This window comes from Nomascus leucogenys, chromosome 8 (assembly GCF_006542625.1).
Source record: "Nomascus leucogenys isolate Asia chromosome 8, Asia_NLE_v1, whole genome shotgun sequence".
Taxonomy (NCBI): domain Eukaryota; kingdom Metazoa; phylum Chordata; class Mammalia; order Primates; family Hylobatidae; genus Nomascus; species Nomascus leucogenys.
Window position 1 is genome coordinate 81,566,724 of NC_044388.1, and position 14,180 is coordinate 81,580,903.

The window sequence follows — 14,180 nt, forward strand, 5'->3', positions numbered from 1 at the left end:
AGAAAGCTGTATAAAAGAGGCTAACTTAGCTAGCAAGTACCACTTCGTCTTTCCCCCCATCATTCTTCCTTTACCCTCCCTGGGACATGGACTTGATGGGCGAGGCCCTAGCAGTCATTTTTTATCCATGAGGTGATCTTAATGAGTGAAGTCATGTGCCACAGATAGCAGAGCAGAAGACAAAATAATTCTAATCTGGAGACCTTGTGGATAGAGTCCCCATACCGGCCTGGCCTTTCCTAGGAGAAAACTAAGACCCTGTCTTATTTAGGCCTCTGTTGACTTGGATCTCTCTTAGTAGCAGCTGAGCAAAATTCTTCATTGATATAACCTCAAAATCCCCTTATGATCCAGTTTCCCTCCACCAAATAGCCCCAAGTCATCATTCATTCATCAATTCACTGATTGATAACCATTCCATATTCTAGAATCAGATGAGATTATGTGGGTATAAAAGCATGTTGTAAATACCAAAGCATTAAACACATGTTACACTGTGCTATTATTTTCATTAATATTATGATTTATTGTTACTCCAGTGTCATAATTAAGGAGATTTTAGTAAGTAGTATGCAATTTGCTGGGGGGAAACTCCTGTTAGTGGTGTGAATTATCGAAACCAGTGCTATTTGATGTTGTAAATTAAAGAAGCAAGGGGTGATCTAGTACAAGCATGTCTTAAAGTTTAGTATGCACAGAGAAAAACTTGGGAATCTTGTTAAAATGCAGATTCCGATTCAGAGAGGGTCTGTGGTGGGCCCTGAGATTCTGCATTTCTAAAAATGTCCTAAGTGATACTGCTTGCCCTGAACCTTTGAATAGCAGGGACCTAGGAGACCTTCCAGGTGCTGGGGAAGAAAATGATAAGAGAAAGGTAAGCCGAAAGCAGAGAGGAGAGAATTTCTGAAAATGGGAAACAAGAAGTTACTCAGAAGCTTTACCTTCAAGCAGGTTAGTAACTTAATAAAAGTCAGGAACTGTGCATGCATAATTTCATTTAATTTTTTACAATTTTATGTAAAAGGAAATATAAGCCTTATTTTACAATTGAGAAAGTGGAAACTCAAAGAAGTTAAAAATATACCCAGAGGAGTCAGGTACAGTGGGCTCATGCTGATAGTCCCAACCACACAGGAGGCTGAGGCAGGAGGATCACTTGAGCCCAGGAGTTCATGACACCCACCTGGGCAACATGGTGAGACCTTGTCTCAAAAAAAATAACCCAAAGTCAGCAGTGGCAGGGATAGGATCAGCCCCAAGCTTTTCAGTGTCCAGAGTGTGTATTTTTTCCTAAGCACCTTGAGGGAAGCTTGCTCCTTTTGCTGAATTCTTCCTCCTTATCCAGGACATATTGGTCAGAGGAGGGCAAGACCGTTGTAGGGTACCAGACCTACTACTATTTGAATCTGCTCAGCTCAACTCTTATCAATCCTGAAGGCTTTCTGTGGCTGCTATATTTTGATTTAAAACACTGGAAGCTGGGTTTTGATGGGGCCCCAGGAGTGGGGAGCAGGAGAGGTTTCTGAGGGATGTTTACAAGTTTTTTGAGACACTTTCTGTGTTGTAAGCTCAGTATCCCTTGTAGAGGCTGCCGTATTCCAGAGTAGCAAGAGCACATCCTGGAGATGGGGAGCTGCCAAGGCGAGAGCAACCCCTGCTTGGGCTCAGACCTGGGACCCTCACTTTCTCCCTGGATACCTGAGACCATTGAGGGGCTAATAAAACCTGAGATTCGTCCCAGCAATTGGCAGACTGGCAAGTGCCAGGCCCTGGTGAGGACCCTCACTTCATCCCAAGATAGGAGATAAATGGACACTTTATGTCCCCGCAAAGGGTCAGCCACTCAGGGAGGATCCTCTGTGATTGGCTGCTGGTTCTGCTCCCCACAGCCCTGGTGTAAATCTGGGCCATTTCCTTCTCCAGTTTCCCCCATGTGATTCGCCTTTGGCTAATCTCACTACCGTGGGGAGCTGGGGAAACTTCCCTGCACAATAAATCTTTGATTGGGAAGGTGGTTTTATCATTTGAGAGGAAAGAAAGTTAAAGAAGGAGAGGACGTAAGTGACTAATGTGTTCAGGGAGTGATGCAAGGGATGTGAAAAGGCAGGGAGGGGTTCCCAGCTGAGCACAAGGTGACAAGAAACGGATAAACCTGGGATTGCGGGGCGGGGTTGAGGAGGTGCCAAGGGGAAGAATCCCAGAGGCACATCAGGAAAGCTAGCCAGGGGCCTGAGTGCAGAAAAGGGCGAAAGAGCTTTCAGGATAGAAGAGAAACCAACACACATACTGTGGTTCCCTTTCCTCCCCAGAGGACAAACCGTGGTCTGCTTTGACGTCAGCTATGCAGATGTGCTGAGGCTGTTGGGCATGTTGGTTCCAGGCCTGGGATGCAGCCACAGCAGCACGAGAGGTGGGGAGGAAGGGGACAGTAGGGGCAGCCTCTCGCTGAAGGATGCCCAGAGGCACCCCAGTGTGGAGCAGCCCAAAGGGAAGGACTTAACAGCATCTGCTCTGGCTGAGCCTAAATCATCCTCCAGCCTCCTTTTCTTCAGACGTGCTTCCTATTCCAGGTTCCCACTCTCCCCTTGTTTCTGAGACAGCATCAGCATTTCCAGGGCTATGAAGCCCACGGCCACCAGATGGGCTGCAACACTGAATGACGTTGGATATCCCAGGCCATGCTTGCTCTGTCTGCCCTGGTCCTAAAAGTAGAGAAAAGCCAGGAAAACCCTCCATGGAGCCCGCAGCCTTCACTGTCTCCTGACCACCATGTCATGCTGCTCAAAATGGTTGACAGTACTTGCTCCCTCTACTTTCTTGATTCTCATTCTCCCAGCAGTCTCTAGTCTAGCTTCTGCCCTGCCCCTTCTACTGAAACTGCTCTTGCTAATGTCATCAACAGTCTAGGGCCAAATCCAGGGGCCACTTCTCAGCCCTTACTTTTTCAATCAGCTATTGCCTGTTGATTATACTCTTTTTTTTTTGGAGACAAAGTCTAGCTCTGTTGCTCAGGCTGGAATGCAGTGGTGTGATCACGGCTCACTGCAGCCTTGACCTTTTGGGCTCAAGTGATCCTGCCTCAGCCTCCTGAGTAGTGGGGACTATAGGCATGTGCCGGCATGCCTGGCTAATTTTTTTTTTTATTTATTTCTAGTAGAGATGGAGTTTTGCCATGTTGCCTAGTCTGGTCTCGAACTCTTGGACTCAAGCAATCCACCCGCCTCCATCTCCCAAAGTGTTGGGATTACAGGCGTGAGCCATTGCACCTGGCCTCAGGTTCTTTCTAACTCAAAGCTCTGCCAACTCCTAGGGTGTAGCCCTCAACCTCGTAGTCCAAGACGGTACCATCTCTTGCTACAAACAGCACAATGGAGGGAGGAAAAAAGACGAATGTAAAGGACACGCTCCTACTTTCTCTCAAAGATTCCTAGAAGCTGCTATGTAACATTTCTACTTTTTTTTTTTTTTTTTTTTTTTCTGAGTCATAGTCTCACTCTGTTGCCCAGGCTGGAGTGCAGTGGTATGATCTCAGCTCACTGCAACTTCTGCCTCTCAGGTTCACGCCATTCTCCTGCCTCAGCCTCCCGAGTAGCTGGGATTACAAACACGTGCCTCCACGCCTGGCTAATTTTTTGTATTTTTGGTAGAGACGGGGTTTCACTGTGTTAGCCAGGATGGTCTTGATCTCCTGACCTCATGATCTGCCCGCCTTGGCCTCCCAAAGTGCTGGGACATTTCCACTTTTATATTATTGACCCAAACTCAGTCACATGGTCATATCTATCTGCAGAGAGGCTGGGAAATGTAGTCCTTATTTAGCTAAAAATTGGATTACCATGAATGAGGGGGAGAACAGATATGGAGGGATATAAAGAAGCTCATGTCAGAGCTTCCATGACACCACCAATGGTGGATTCTATGGACTGGTTCACATAACATCCCTTCCCATCTCCTTCCAGTACATTAGAGCTGGGATGCCACACTTCCTAGACTCCACTGCAGCTGGCATTCCAAATGAGCTTTAGGAATTGTCATTCTATAAACTTGCATGTAACTTGAACCTGAAGCTGCGTTAAGTGGAGAGAGAGGATGCAGGTAGGGCATTAATTTTGCTGATGTGGATTGTGGCAGATTGATTTTGTAGTCCCCAACCAGTACTGGTTTCTGGCCCAGTAGCTTCCTGTGGCAGGAGTGGTGGCAGGTTCTTTCATGATCAGTGATGGCAGAACCATGATGATTCTGAGGGTTTGCAATTATTTCTGGAAGCTCCATTTTAAGTCTACTCCTCCAGCCCTGCTAGTAATGTTGTAAGCCAGAACTTTTCAAACTTTAATGTTCATATGAATGGCCTGAAAAATCTAGATAAAACGCAGATTTTGATTCAGTAGATCTGCCATGACACATAAGATTTTACATCTCTAACAAGCTCTAGGGTAATGCCTGATTGGGAAGATGGATTTCCTAGTAAATCAAGCCTGGGGTGTCCTCTGCTCACCTATACCTGGTCATAAATTCCTTTCTACTTTAACTATTGTATTAGTCAGTGTTCTCCAGAGAGACAGGATCAATATATATCAATGTCTACTGTATCTATATCTGTATCTATAGAGAGAAACTGTCAATGGAAAAAAACAAACAAACTCTGTAATATATACTATGTTTTAAAGAGGTTTATTTTGAGCCAGTATGAGTGACTGAAGCCTGGGGAAAACACAAACCCAGAGCCTCGAGTAAGTGCTCCCAAGGCAGTCACAATGCAACTCTGTTTTATACATTTCGGGGAAGCAGAAGTTACAGGCAAAGTCATAAATCAATACATGGAGATTATACTTTGGTTTGGCCCAAAAGGGTGGGACATCTTGAAGTGGGGGCTTGCAGGTCATAAGTAGATTGAGAGATTCTTTAATTTGCAATTGGGTAAAGGAGTAAGGCTTTGTCTAAAATCTTGGAGTCAGCATGAAGGAATGTTTAGGTTTAATTTTAACATACATTAGTTAAGAAGTCTGCTAACCATCATGGGATGCTATGCCAAAGTCGGGCTGCAAGAGCAAGACACGATACACTGGGTCAGGGTGACCTGTAGGGTCTCTTATTCCTACAAAGAGTCCATTCTGTCAGCCTTATGGTCTCAATTTTAATATTAATGCTGATCAGTTGTTCTGTCTACATTGCAAAAGAGAGGGGGTATAACGAGGCTTGTCTGATCTGTCCTGTCATGACTGGGAACTCCATTTTTAAGGTTTTTCTGGGGTCCCCTTGGACAAGAGGGGATCTGTTCAGTGGGCTGGGGGGTTTAGGGTTGTATTTTTAGTTTACATTGACATATGAGAGGACAGTCATTCGGGGGATTGTCTCATGTGATTATGGAGGCTGAGAAGTCCTGCCACAAGCTGTCTTCGAGCTGGAGAACCAGGGAAGCTGGTGGTGTGTCTCCGTCCAAATCCAAAGGCCTCAGAACCAGGCAAGCTGAAGGCATAATTCCCAGTCTAAGGCCAAAGGCCTGAGAACCCAGGGGCCTCTGGTGTTAAGTCCTGGAATCAAAAGGCTGGGGAGCCCAGAGTTGTTGTCCAAGGAGAGGAGAGGAAGAGTGTACCCCAGTTTCAGCAGACAGATGAACACATTCACTTTTTCTCTGTTTTCATTCTCTCTGGATTCTCAGCAGATTGGATGCTGCCCGCCCACATTAAGGGTGGACCTTCTCCACTGAATTCACTCAGACTCACACGCTTACACATCCCAAAATAATGCTTTACCAGATTTCTAGAAATTTTTTTTTTTTTTTTTTTTTTTTTGAGACGGAGTCTCAGTCTGTCCCCCAGGCTGAAGTGCAGTGGCGCGATGTCGGTTCGCTGCAAGCTCCGCCTCCTGGGTTCACGCCATTCTCCTGCCTCAGCCTCCTGAGCAGCTGGGACTACGGGCTCCCGCCACTGTGCCTGGCTAATTTTTTTGTATTTTTAGTAGAGATGGGGTTTCACCACGTTAGCCTGGATGATCTCAATCTCCTGACCTCGTGATCCACTCGCCTCAGCCTCCCAAAGTGCTGGGATTACAGGCGTGAGCCACCGTGCCTGGCCTCTAGGAATTTTTTAATCCAGTCAAGTTGACACCTAAAATTAACTGTCATTACTACCTAGTGATGGTCCTGATTCTCCTAATTCTACAATGGTTTCTTCCTTTTCTTTCTTCAGGGATCTTCTTCCTATGTTTGTCCCTTAAATATTGATGTATGCCAGGACTCAAGCTTAGGATCATTCTAGAAACTCTTCCAGGATGATCTCCTTTATTCTCCTGGTTTTAATCACTATTAATCTCAAATTCATATCTATAATCTATCCTCTTTCCTGAGCCCCAAATTCCAGTATTCATAGCTGACCAGAACTGAGTTCTACAGATGAGCAGTGCATGAAAGAAAGATTCTGTGGTCAAATAAGCTTGGGAAATGCTGGATTAAATAAAATGAAATTGGTTTCCTTGCTGAGGTACTTCTAGAACTGTTAATGTGCTAATATGCATTGCAGATTTCTAAGAGGGGGCATGTAGTACCTAGTGTTTCTTAATTTTGTTTGACATTTATGTTGGACACATTCTACGTGTTTTCATAGGTTCTCTTAGCCTGCCTAAGTCCTGGATCCTAGCCTTTTGCATTTCCTTAGCTGTTGCCACTGCAGCCAACTCTGGAGTTCTGTGGCCAGCCAGCTGCTGCCAGGAGCCTCTGGCTCCTCCAAGCATCTTGCATCATTTCCCAGCCCTCTCTGGATTTGTGCCTTCATTAAAAACATCAGCGTATAATCATTGCACCAGGCTTTGTTTTCTAGGAAACCTGAACAACCCTCAACAGTCCCCCACCTTTTTTCCTGGGATATTAATATTTCCTGGAACTAAGGTTCCTAGAATGTACTTTAGAACTATATTTCCCTGTATGCACCTTAGATTCAGCATGCCCAACAATGAATTGTAGTAGTCCATTCTCACACTGCTATAAACAAATACCTGAGACTGAGTAATTTATAAAGGAAAGAGGTGTAATTGACTCACAGTTCCACATGGCTGAGGAGGCCTCAGGAAACTTACAATCGTGGTGGAAGGTGAAGGGGAGGCAAAGACCTTCTTTACATGGTGGCAGGAGAGAGAAGTGCAAGCAGGGGAAATGCCAGATGCTTAGAAAACCATTAGATCTCATGAGAACTCACTCACTATCATGAGAATAGCATGGGGGAAACTGCTCCCATTATCCAATCACCTCCCTCCCTCCACATATAGGAACTATGGGGATTAGAATTCAAGATGAGATTTGGGTGGGGACACAGCCAAACCTATCATAAATCAATCCTGGATCCCCACCATTTTCTAATGTGGCCAATTCACAAAGTTGCATTACCTATCTGGCTCTGGAAGGCACTTGCGTAAGTGACCCTTGGTTTAGAACCTGAGGTCTCAGAGAGTGTCTTCATTGTTTTACCATCTTACCCCCAGAACTATTCTGAGAGACAGAACAAGTATGTTCCTATTTCACTGACAAGGAAACAGTAAAAAGGGATTGGCCTGGATGACACAGTTGGAAGTAGTAGAGCCAGGGCTCTAACCCAAGTTTCCAGCCTCCCAGTCCTGGCCTTGTACACTGATCAGGCCTGTGTCTTCACGTCCCCAACACTAAAAGGACACAGTGGGCTTGCATGGCCCTCCCTTTGCCCCCATTTTCCTGGCTAGATCTTCAGAGTAGCAAATGCTAGCACTCTTGAGTTTTAGAGACTTTTAAAAACGGGCACATTTCCGAGGAAAGCCTTTGCACATGTTTTTCCCAGAAAGAAGAAAGTGTAATAATGTGTTGTCTGAACTAAGGACATTATGGTTTTGAGCTTGGCCAAACTTTCCTTCTTCAGGTGTGAAAAAAAAAAAAAAGAATAAATGGAACTAGATGTGTGGAGCAACCTTTGCAACCTTTGGGGGAAGGTCTCACTTAGGGGTTAAGCTTCTTTCCAGATTCCCTGCTTGGAGAAGCTGCCTTCATAGAGGCCAGTGGTTCTTAAACTTTCCTTTTGGTTAGTTACTTGAGAATTGAATAATTGTTGTGAATCCTCTTCCTAGAAAAATTCACTTACAAATGTGAGGGAATAAAACAAAGTTGCTTGGTATTTCCTTTATGTTTGGTATTCTGAAATTTGATCATAGTTAATCTGGGTGTAAGTCTTTTTTGTTTTGTTTTGTCTATTCTTCTTGGTCTTCAGTGGGTCATTTCAATGTGAAAGCTTTTGTGTTTTTTCACCTCCAGAAAATATTCCATTATTTATTTCTTTATTTTTTCCCCTCCATTTCCTCTGTTTCCTTATGCTGGAATTCCTGTTAAATAGTATGATAGAACTTCTGGAGTCATCCTCCATACTTCCTAATTTTTCTTTTATACTTCTCACCTCTGTTCTTTCTTTTTTTTTTTTTTTTTTAATATTTTTTTTATTAATTTTTTTTTGCACACAAAAACAATAAACATTTTCTAAAAATACATACAAACAAAAAGATGCGTATCAAACATATTAGGAAGGTTACACATGGGAAGTCGGGGAATAGAAATGGGGGGTGGGAGTTAAAATAAGGTAGAGAGGGACTTTATGTGGATCAGTGATAACAACTCAATCCTCTATTTGACAAAGAAGAGGGAGAAGGAAGAGGAAGAAAAAGAAAGTGGGATAAAGGATCAGAAAGGGAGGAAAATAAAAAAAAAATTAGAGTATGACTCCAGGGTAGACCCGCCTTGTTGTCACTGAGTTGGTTGGTTGGTTTGTCTGTTGTATTTTTCATGTTTCACCAAGTTGGCCAGACTGGTCTCGAACTCCTAGCCCGAAGTGATCAACCCGCCTCGCCCCCCAGAGTGCCGGGACCACAGGCGTGAGCCACCACGTCCAGCCCCCACATTGCTTCTGGCCTCCATTGTAGACCTCCCAGACGGAGCGGCCGGGCAGAGGCGCTCCTCACTTCTTCCCAGACACGGGGCGGCCGGGCAGAGGCGCTCCTCACTTCCCAGACGGGGCGGCCAGGCAGAGACGCTCCTCACTTCTTCCCAGACGATAGGTGGCCGGGCAGAGGCGCCCCTCACTTCCCAGACAATGGGTGGCCGGGCAGAGGCGCTCCTCACCTCCCAGACGATGGGTGGCCGGGCAGAGGTGCTCCTCACTTCCCAGACGGGGCGGCCGGGCAGAGGCGCTCCTCACTTCCCAGACGGGGCGGCCGGGCGAGGCGCTCCTCACTTCCCAGACGGGGCGGCCGGGCCGAGGCGCTCCTCACTTCCCAGACGGGGCGCCGGGCAGAGGCGCTCCTCACTTCTTCCCAGACGGGCGGCCGGGAGAGGCGCTCCTCACTTCTTCCCGGACGGGGCGGCTGGGCAGAGGCGCTCCTCACTTCCCAGACGGGGCGGCCGGGCAGAGGCGCTCCTCACTTCTTCCCGGACGGGGCGGCCGGGCAGAGGCGCTCCTCACTTCTTCCCGGATGGGGCGGCTGGGCAGAGGCGCTCCTCACTTCTTCCCGGACGGGGCGGCCGGGCAGAGGCACTCCTCACCTCCCAGACGGGGCGGCCTGGGAGAGGCGCTCCTCACTTCTTCCCGGACGGGGCGGCCGGGCAGAGGCGCTCCTCACTTCTTCCCGGACGGGGCGGCCGGGCAGAGGCGCTCCTCACTTCTTCCCGGACGGGGCGGCCGGGCAGAGGCACTCCCCACCTCCCAGACGATAGGTGGCCGGGCAGAGGCGCTCCTCATTTCATAGATGGGGCGGCCGGGCAGAGGCGCTCCTCACTTCCCAGACGGGGGTGGCCGGGCAGAGGCGCTCCTCACTTCCCAGACGGTGGGTGGCCGGGCAGAGGCGCTCCTCACTTCCCAGACGATGGGTGGCCGGGCAGAGGCACTCCTCACTTCCCAGACGGGGCGGCCGGGCAGAGGCGCTCCTCACTTCTTCCCGGATGGGGCGGCTGGGCAGAGGCGCTCCTCACTTCTTCCCGGATGGGGCGGCCGGGCAGAGGCGCTCCTCACTTCCCAGACGGGGGGGCGGGCAGAGGCGCTCCTCACTTCTTCCCGGACGGGGCGGCCGGGCAGAGGCGCTCCTCACTTCTTCCCGGACGGGGCGGCCGGGCAGAGGCGCTCCTCACTTCTTCCCGGACGGGGCGGCCGGGCAGAGGCGCTCCTCACTTCTTCCCGGACGGGGCGGCCGGGCAGAGGCGCTCCTCACTTCTTCCCGGACGGGGCGGCCGGGCAGAGGCGCTCCTCACTTCTTCCCGGACTGGGCGGCCGGGCAGAGGCGCTCCTCACTTCCCAGACGGGGCGGCCGGGCAGAGGCGCTCCTCACCTCCCAGACGATAGGTGGCCGGGCAGAGGCGCTCCTCATTTCATAGATGGGGCGGCCGGGCAGAGGCGCTCCTCACTTCCCAGACGGGGTGGGCGGGCAGAGGCGCTCCTCACTTCCCAGACGGTGGGTGGCCGGGCAGAGGCGCTCCTCACTTCCCAGACGGTGGGTGGCCGGGCAGAGGCGCTCCTCACTTCCCAGACGGGGCGGCCGGGCAGAGGCGCTCCTCACTTCCCAGAGGGGGCGGCCGGGCAGAGGCACTCCTCACTTCCCAGACGGTGGGTGGCCGGGCAGAGGCGCTCCTCACTTCCCAGACGGTGGGTGGCCGGGCAGAGGCGCTCCTCACTTCCCAGACGGTGGGTGGCCGGGCAGAGGCGCTCCTCACTTCCCAGACGGGACGGCCGGGCAGAGGCGCTCCTCACTTCCCAGACGGGGCGGCCGGGCAGAGGCGCTCCTCACTTCCCAGACGCGGCGGCCGGGCAGAGGCGCTCCTCACCTCCCAGACGGTGGGTGGCCGGGCAGAGGTTCTCCTCACCTCCCAGACGGGGCAGCCGGGCAGAGGCGCTCCTCACTTCTTCCCGGACGGGGCGGCCGGGCGGAGGCGCTCCTCACTTCCCAGACGGGGTGGCCGGGCAGAGGTGCTCCTCACTTCCCAGACGGGGTGGCCGGGCAGAGGTACCCCTCACCTCTTCCCAGACGGGGCGGCCGGGCAGAGGTGCTCCTCACTTCTTCCCGGACGGGGCGGCCGGGCAGAGGCGCTCCCCACGTCCCAGACGGGGCGGTGGCCGGGCAGGGGCTCGGGAGGCTGAGGCGGGCAGAGCACTCGGCGCCAGGAGCTGGCGAGTAGCGTGGCCAACATGGCGACCGCGCGCCTGCAGCCAAACGGGAAAAAGCAGGCAGCGGTGGCGTGCGGCGGCAGTCCCAGGCAGTCCGCGGCGTGGGCAGCAGCGAGCTGAGTAGACTGCAGCCTGGGCCACAGAGGGGTGGGGGAAGGAAGGAAGGAAGGAAGGAAGGAAGGAAGGAAGGAAGCTACCTCTGTTCTTTCTAACTGCATTTTATGAGAATTTTTTTCTTTTTTTTGAGACAGGCTAGAGTGTAGTGGTGCAATCTTGGCTCACTGCAACCTCAACCTCCCGGGTTCAAGCAATTCTCATGCCTCAGCCTCCCAAGTAGCTGGGGTTACAGGCATGCACCACCATGCCTGGCTAATTTTAATTTTTAGTAGAGACGGTTTTGCCATGTTGGCCAGGCCAGTCTCGAACTTCCGGCCTCAGGTGATCTGCCCGCCTCAGACTCCCAAAGTGCAGGGATTACAGGCGTGAGCCACCACACCTGGCCGTTTTTTATTCTCCTGAATTTCTTAACTGCTTGATCTTTCAACGCTATTATTCACCCTTCAGCTGTATCTATTTTGTTATTAAACCCATTGAATTTTTATTTGGGAAACTGAATTCTAAATCGATCTTTAGTTCATTCTATTTTTTAATTTGTTTTGAGATAGGATCTCGCTCTGTGGCCTAGGCTGAAGTGCAGTGGCAAGATCAGAGCTCACTGCAACCTCGAACTCCTGGGCTCAAGTGATCCTTCCACCTCAGCCTCCTGACTAGCTGGAACTACAGGCACACACCACCACACCCAGATAATTTTTAAATTTTTTGTAGAGATAGAATCTTGCTATGTTGCCCAGGCTGGTTGCAAACTCCTGGGCTCAAGCGATCCTCCCACCTTGGCCTCCCAAAGTGCTGAGATTATAAGTGTGAGCCACTGCGCCTGGCCTACAGATGGATTTTGATGGCTCTGTTTCATAGTGTTAATTTTACCCAACTGTTTAGTAACTCTAGTATTTGTGTTTTTTGTTTTTGTTTTTGTTTTTGAGACGGAGTAACGCTTCGTTGCCAGGCTGGAGTGCAGTGGTGCGATCTTGGCTCACCGCAAGCTCCGCCTCCTGGGTTCAAGTGTTTCTCCTGCCTCAGTCTCCCGAGTAGCTGGGATTACAGGCACATGCCACCAAGTCCGGATAATTTTTTTTTTTTTTTTGAGACGGAGTCTCACTCTGTCATCCAGGCTGGAGTGCAGTGGCGTGATTTCGGCTCACTGCAAGCTCCGCCTCCCAGGTTCAAGCGATTCTCCTGCCTCAGCCTCCTGAGTAGCTGGGACTACAGGCACCCGCCACCACACCCGGCTAATATTTTGTAGTTTTAATAGAGACAGGGTTTCACCGTGTTAGCCAGGACGGTCTTGATATCCTGACCTTGTGATCCGCCCGCCTCGGCCTCCCAAAGTGCTGGGATTACAGGGAGCCACCACGCCCGGCCCCGGCTAATTTTTTGTATTTTTTTCTTTTTAGTAGAGACGGGTTTCACCGTGTTAGCCAGGATAGTCTCAATCTGCTGACCTCGTGATCTGCCCACCTTGGCCTCCCAAAGTACTGGGATTACAGGCGTGAGCCACCGTGCCCAATCTGTTTGTTCATTTTTAAATTGTGCATTATTATTATTATTTTTTTTTTGAGACAGGATCTCACTCTGTCACCCAGGCTGGAGTGCAGTGACATAATCATGGCTCACTGCAGCCTCGACGTCCCAGGCTCAAGTGACCCTCCCATCTTAGCCTCCCAAAGTGCTGGAATTACAGGTAGGAGGGATTACAATAATGCTGGGATTACAGGTATGAGTCACTGTATGAATCTAGTGCATTCTTGTTCTTGTCTGTTCTGTTTCCTGAGCCTGAATGTCGTAATTTTGTGGGAGGTGCTGGGCCAGTGGTGTGCCCATAATCCCAGCTACTAAGGAAGCTGAGACAGGAGGATCACTTGAGCTCAGGAGTTTGAGACCAACCTGGACAATATAGTGAGATACTGTCTCTAAATAGAAAAAGGAAAAGGAAAAAAAAAAAGAAAGTAATTTTGTGGGAAGAAGAATGTGTTGATTGGATGTATACATGGGGCATGTATGTCAGGAAGAAGAGAATCCGTCATGTCTTTCAGCATACCCAGTTTCTTACTCCAGTGGGGATAGTTGCTACCTGGGGCATTCACTGGTTTGGTGTGGAGAAAATATCCACTGCAGCTGGCTGATTAGTGCAAGTGTCAGAAGTAAGGGGACAGTTGGCACAAATACTCTAGATACGGTTGCTCAATTAACCACCCCAAGGAGTAGCCCAAGGCCCTCTTTTCTTTGTATTGAATAACTCTGACATTAGGATAGAGTTCTTTCTTAACTCTATTTCTATTTTTGCACTTTTGAAATAGTCTTCTGGTGCAGGACTTTTTTTGCACTACTGTCAATCTTTTCTTTCTTATCTGCCTTTGGTGTTAAAATGATCTGTACTCTCCCTCCTTTCCAAAATTATAAATATTCACCTATTTTCTTATTTTACTATTTTTACAATTTCATGTTTTACATTCAAATCTTTAAGCCATCTGGAATTTATTCTAGTGTCAGCCATGACTTGGGGCCCTAACTTAATTTTTTCTAATGGTGAGTCACTTGTACCCACCATGTATTCCATGTGTGGGCTTTTAAAATGCAGCTCAACCCTAAGAGCTCCATAAAAGCCTAGGAGTTAAGAATAGAAAAGCTAGGACTATAACTCATTCGGCTCCTAATTTCTGCTCCATTACTGCTCACTCTAGGACTCTGGCAAATCTCAGTGCTCCTTAGGGAAAAAGCTCTGACCAATGATTTAAGGCTGGGAAGGCTGAGGCAGAGAGGAGGATTTGCAGAGAACCCTCTAGAGGAGCTTCATAGTTGCTGTGTTCCAGCCACTGGGCATGGCCTTAGGGGAAACAGTGGTTCAGCCTCACAAGAAGCTGCAGGGGCCTCAAGCTCTACTCTATAACTGCATTTTCTTTCTTC

The 14,180-nt window shown here is 49.4% G+C and overlaps 1 long non-coding RNA gene across 1 annotated transcript; it reads left to right on the plus strand.

The window, feature by feature from the left end:
- The first annotated feature begins 1,088 nt into the window (after positions 1–1,088).
- Positions 1,089–13,164, plus strand: LOC115836370. Its single transcript, XR_004031400.1, has 3 exons — positions 1,089–1,168; positions 12,991–12,996; positions 13,146–13,164. It is a non-coding gene; the product is annotated as an uncharacterized LOC115836370 (long non-coding RNA).
- The last annotated feature ends 1,016 nt before the right edge of the window (positions 13,165–14,180 follow it).